Source organism: Podarcis liolepis (genome assembly GCF_965112155.1).
Source record: "Podarcis liolepis genome assembly, chromosome: 16".
In the NCBI taxonomy this organism is placed as follows: domain Eukaryota; kingdom Metazoa; phylum Chordata; class Lepidosauria; order Squamata; family Lacertidae; genus Podarcis; species Podarcis liolepis.
Window position 1 is genome coordinate 28,807,598 of NC_139567.1, and position 5,518 is coordinate 28,813,115.

The window sequence follows — 5,518 nt, forward strand, 5'->3', positions numbered from 1 at the left end:
ATACAGGCAGCGGCGCTTAAGGAGGGCGGAGTTGCAACCGGCCCCCAACATCTGGATACGCCCTCTCTGAAATACGGACTAGATCCAGCTCAGAAACGCAACCCCCCCCCCGCCGCCGCTGCACAATGGTCTCTTCCTCCCTCTTCCCCCTGCCGAATGACGAGCCGAGCGCTTTTCGCGGGCTGCCGCGGTGCTTGCTGGGAGCCGTACTCCTCCCTCGCTTTCCCGCCTTGCAAGGGAAGCCGGGGACGGGCTTCCCGCCGCGCACGAAATGGAGTCCTCGGCTCCTCCCAGAAGCCGCCGCCCTCCACCTCCCCCAAGATTCCGAGATGGTACGTTCGAGCCAATCAGCCGCCAGTTCCTTTTTGCCGCCACCTCCCGCCCGTCTACATGGTACGTCCCGAGCGCTTAAAGGGAGCCGCACGCGGTTCGTTCGTTCTTTCGCTCGCGCCGCTGCCCCTCTCGCGCTTGGGTTTTCGAAGGGGAGGAAGGAGACGATGAGGCCTTGCAGGCGCCGAGGTTTGTCCGCGGGGCGGGGAACGAGGCCGAGCCTCGGGGTTCCTTCAGCCCGGGGCCTTTCTCTTGGGAGGGGGGCTTCCCTCTCCGCGGGATGATGATGCCGTGATAGGAAGTGCCGTCAGATGCGAGAACTGACGAGAGATTCCCACCGGCTGACCTCGGAGCAGAGCCACGCGGGCCGCCTTTAACCCCCGTCCCAATAGGGGCCCGTGAAGAAGAAGCCCCCCCCATAACCCCCGCGTGGGGATGGAGGAGGCCGTGGGTGCGTTTGAGTCCCCCCTTGAAAGCACGTGGTGGCGAGATCTGGCCTTCCCTAGGGTTGGGCGCTCGTGGAGAGGCTGGATCTGCAGATCCAAACGGAGGATCTGCCCACGCGGTTAGCAGGGGGGACCATATCAGAAGTTATTTTGTATACCTCATTCGAAATAACGTCCACGGGGGGGGGGGCAATGGGTTTCTGAAGTGCAGGGTTGTTGCTTTCCAGCTTACACCATAGGCTCATAGAATAATAATGGGGTTTTTTTGTTACCCAGCCCATTTGACTGGGTTGCCCAGTAAATGGACATCACAGCTGGGCTCCTGCAGAACTGGATTCTTCCAGCCTCTTCCTTGAGCCACTTACTTTTGAGGCGGAGGGAGCCCTTCACTTAACTGCCTTCCTGACATTCGCCCTCTTGTTGTAGGTTTGTTTCATTTGCCACGTGGGGCCAGACCTGAAGTGGCAGGAGGGAGGATGGATCCTGACCCGCCTGCTTAGAAGCTAGCTGCCCTAAAGGTAAGCCTACAAGTCTCTGATACAGAGTAGTATTTCCTAGGGAAAGCCTCACAGTGATGAAACAAAACCTCAACTAAGCTGGAATTACCGTCAGACTTTTGCTGTTGAGAAGGTTCTTTCTGAGCAATCCACACCCGTGGGGAGGAAGTGCAGCTGCTTCTGCTCCCTCCACAAAAAATAGCTCTGGTTAACAGGGTTGTCCTTTTTCTCTGCAGGGAGCTGAAGCTGTCCTCTTCCGAAGAGGAGCATTCCTGATTCCTGTAGCCCTGGCTTCAAAGGTATGATGAGGCTTTTTTTATTTCAGAAATGGGAGTGGAGGTCCTTCTGTGTCCTGGCTGGTGAGAGCAAGATAGTTAGTTTTAATGCTTGAGGATAGCCCAGTTCACATCTAAAGCCATGTTAATGCTCCCTGTGAATGAAAATGTTACAGCCAGAAGATTGCAGCTACTGTCAAACCACGTGGGCCAAGCCAGTTTGGATTAAGATAGCACAGTAGAGCATGAGACTCCTCATCTCAGGGTCATGGAATCGAGCCCCATGTTGAATTTCTAGATGGCCCTTGTGATCCCTTTCAACTACAATTTTATATATCATTGATGTTTAATAATGCCTCTATAATCCACCTGGATCAGGGCTTGTTTGTTTGGAGCACTGTTACAGGAATCCAAACAGATTTAGCACCAGGTCTTGGGTTGGAGCAGCTGCAGCCTTCAGTCTGGAAACTAAACTTGCTTGGGGAACATTTTTTCCGTCCGAGAGCCACAATAGGTTGCCGGGGGAGTTCTCTCACCCTTGTCTTAGTGTTATATGTTGAGCAGTCTGTTAAGTAGCAAATGTTGAAGGGGAAATAAATTGGAACTGCAATCCTCTGCTGAAAACCATTTGTACTTTCTTGTTCATAGAAGGTGAAAAGAAGCAACTGTTTGTTTTCTCCTCTGGGTGGCAGCAGGGTCAAGAACAGAGGGCAATGGATTTCCAAGAGCCTGGAAAAGCCAAATGCTTCCCAACCAAGAGGTATGTGTGTTCCCTTGCCTACACTTGCTCACTGAGGCCTGGCACATTAGCAGGGCAAATACGTAATGACTCCCTTCAAAGCACTGCACTCTGGTTTCGTAGAGTCTCCTGAATTGCTGTGACTGGGTGTAATTAAGTGTGGTACCACTTGGCCTTAGGCAGTCTCTGCTGTAGATTCCTTGTGCCTGCTTCTTCACAGAGTGGAGAGGGGTGAAGATTAAATCATTAGGGCCTATGGTAGGACTGGGCAATACCTGGTTTTGAACATTTGAATATATCACAAGGTCTGAAATAAGGTTGGAACTATGTAGAAGCAGCGACTGGCTTCAGGTTTTTCCCACATTGTGATTTTTGCATAGCGCAGACATACGAGAAACTAATATGATATGGACTGGTTTGAGGCAATATATTGATATATTGCCCAGCCCTAGTCTGTGGTAGATGGTGCAGTTAACTTTAGCAGTGCTGGTCATGGTATTTCTACTGAAATGAGTTTGTTGGAAGGAGTGCCAGTTACTGTATTTACATGTAAATTTTCATGATGTCTTTCAGGTTAGTGGCTGATGACTTGTTACCACACACAGCTCAAAAGCGGCCTCCCCAGCATTTCCTTCAAGATCTTCCCAGGTGCACCCCACCACCTCTATCTCTTTGCATATGGCATACCTGCAGGGGCGCCGACTTATAAAAAATATTGGGGGAGCCCGCGAAAGCTCATGAATAATAAATAAGCTCATGAATATGCAGATAAAGTGGTGTCGCCTCCTCGTGAGCGAATAGGGGAGAGCGTGCTGCGCCTATTAATCAGCTCCGAAGGAAATTGGGTGGAGCTTTTGCTCGGGAGGGAGGGCAGGAGGCATGCAGCCCGACCCTGTGCATTTTGGGCTGGGGGAGGGGCGGCGGTGGCGCTCTGCTGGAGGGGTGCCCGAGATTATTGGGGGGGCAGAGCCCCCCAAACGAATTTTTGAGGGGGCTCGGGCGCCCTCAGGCCCCATGGAGTCGGCGCCTATGCATACCTGGCAGTGTGGCTGTGACTCCCTAGAAAACAAATAGAGGCTCATTCCAATCCAACTTCATCTTTGCAAAGTTTTGGGAACAGGGCAGAAGACAAAAACCTGTTTTGAAATGTCTCCTCTGTCTGTATGTGGCCACAAATATTTATAAGCTGTGAGCGAATAAAACTTATTTTTGAATGTACAACTGCATTGCACTGGTTTTTTATGTGTGCCTGAGGGAAAGCGTGCAAACAGGCTACTCTGTGCCATAGGCTGTGTTCAAACTAGGTCAAATGCTCATTGTCTGCAGATGTTGGTGGGTTTCAGTTATCACCCTCTGCTAGCACAGCCAGTAGTGTAAAATTCCAGGAGTTGTAGTGTGGAAGGCTACAAGCTAGCCCTTTTAAGTATAAAGCAAGCCAGGAAACATTGCTTGAGTTTGAGATGCTTCTGGGCCAGAGAGGTGGCCCTCAAATCAAATACTTATGTGTGCACACAGAAGAGGTTTAGACTTGGTGGTTCTCGCTATCCTGTTGGTGATAGACCAACCAGGCCCATCATATCCTATGAGCAAGCAGGAGTGACAACCTGCCCACTGCTTCTCTGGCTCTTTCAGATCTTTAAATGGCTTTTGCCTTTCCTCTGCTGTATAGCACCAGGCAACATGGTAGCTGTCAGCTATAACACCCTCACAGGGCTAGTGGGAGTGAAATACCATCTGTAAGGCACCAGGCCCTGTGGTGTAGCCATTGTCTTGGGGTTTGTTTTTTTCAGGGAGTGTTGCCACATGGTGACATTTTGCCCATCAACAAAGAGTGAGGCTACGGGGATTTATTATCCTTTCCTGTGAGTGTTAAGTGGGAGGGGGGAACTTATTTAAACATTGCAGTCCTTTGTGTTGCACCAAAGCCACCTCTATTGAGCTTGCTTATTTGCTCAGACACCTGTAAGTGTAGCGGCTCACGGGAGAGAAACTTGCAAAATGTGCTTTTGTGTGAATTGATGCCTTGGCAGATACTTTAAAAACACTTAAGATTCCCTGATGGAAGTTCAGTTAACCAGAAATTTGGCACCAGCAATTTGAGTTAATAGTGTGAGAGAGGCTCATTCTATTTGCTGTAGAAGCCTCATGCACAAGGTATCCATAGTTTTGGCACTCTGCCCCTCCTTTGTTTTTTTTTAAAAATATGCTTTTTATTAGGTTTTCATTTCATATACCCCTTGTCCACTCAATAGGGGCAGTGTGCTCATTCCCTGTATGGTGAATGGTGGGTAGCTGACTGTTCTGAGACGCTTGGTGAGTCTTATCACAGACTTGGCCCTCCCTGAGACTGGCATGCTTAGTAATAATAGTCTTAAGCACTGCAGGCTGTGAGGCAGTAAACACTTTATCTCGCAGGCAGCAGGATGTCGCCTTCATTAATGCGCCTGCCTGCATTTCCCAAGCAGACAGGTGCATGGATGATTACAAATTGAAGGCTGAAGCTACACAGGAAGCGAAAATGGAAGGGGTAATGTCACATCTCTCGGGCATGCTTGTGCCATGCAGCTTTCCCTTACTTCCTCCCCCAACTGATTCCATCCAAGGGGAGAAGCTCAATAGATGGCTAAATCTTAGCTGCTGGCATGTAAGCAGTACTGTTGGGCGCTCTTTTGAAACAGCTGGAGCTTGTGGTGAGCAACAGCCAGTGGATTTTCTCATTCTGTTCACGTGCCTGGGAGTATCTGGCTCACAATCCAGCATGCAGAGCATTCAGCCTTTTTGTCACGGCAACACTCATTCTGAAGGTGTCACAGATAAGCCCAGATGCACAAGGGCAAAATCTCAAACTGGAGCGGAGCTTGGACTGCTGTTTGAACACATGAAGGTGATCAACACAAAGTCTCGCTCTTGGGCTCTCAAAATCCTGCATTCGCTCTTCCAACCAGCTTCAGGTAGTGGGAGAAGAGCCTTGTGGCCCTGCTGCTGCCTCCTGGGCTCGTAACACAGGCCATTGGTAATGCAGTTACACCCCCACTCTGCCAAGGCACCTCCTGTCACTCCCCCTCCCCCTGTGCTAGCCACCCTGGCTAGTAGGCAGAGGAAAGAGCACATTCTTTGGTTCAGTGTCTCCCTGCTTCAGCTGCAGCCTTTGCCTCTTAAGAGCACCATTGCAGGATTAACTCCCAGCACACAAGACGAAGACTGTCACTTAAGCTGACAGCTGAGAAACCC

At 50.4% G+C, this 5,518-nt stretch overlaps 1 long non-coding RNA gene across 2 annotated transcripts; it reads left to right on the top strand.

The window, feature by feature from the left end:
• Positions 1-370: 370 nt before the first annotated feature.
• Positions 371-2,974, top strand: LOC310695325. Of its 2 annotated transcripts, none has more exons than XR_014519998.1 (5): positions 371-519; positions 1,203-1,294; positions 1,510-1,572; positions 2,197-2,314; positions 2,866-2,974. It is a non-coding gene; the product is annotated as an uncharacterized lncRNA (long non-coding RNA). The 2 variants fall into 2 exon arrangements; XR_014519999.1 differs by having other exon boundaries at positions 2,197-2,308; positions 2,861-2,974.
• The last annotated feature ends 2,544 nt before the right edge of the window (positions 2,975-5,518 follow it).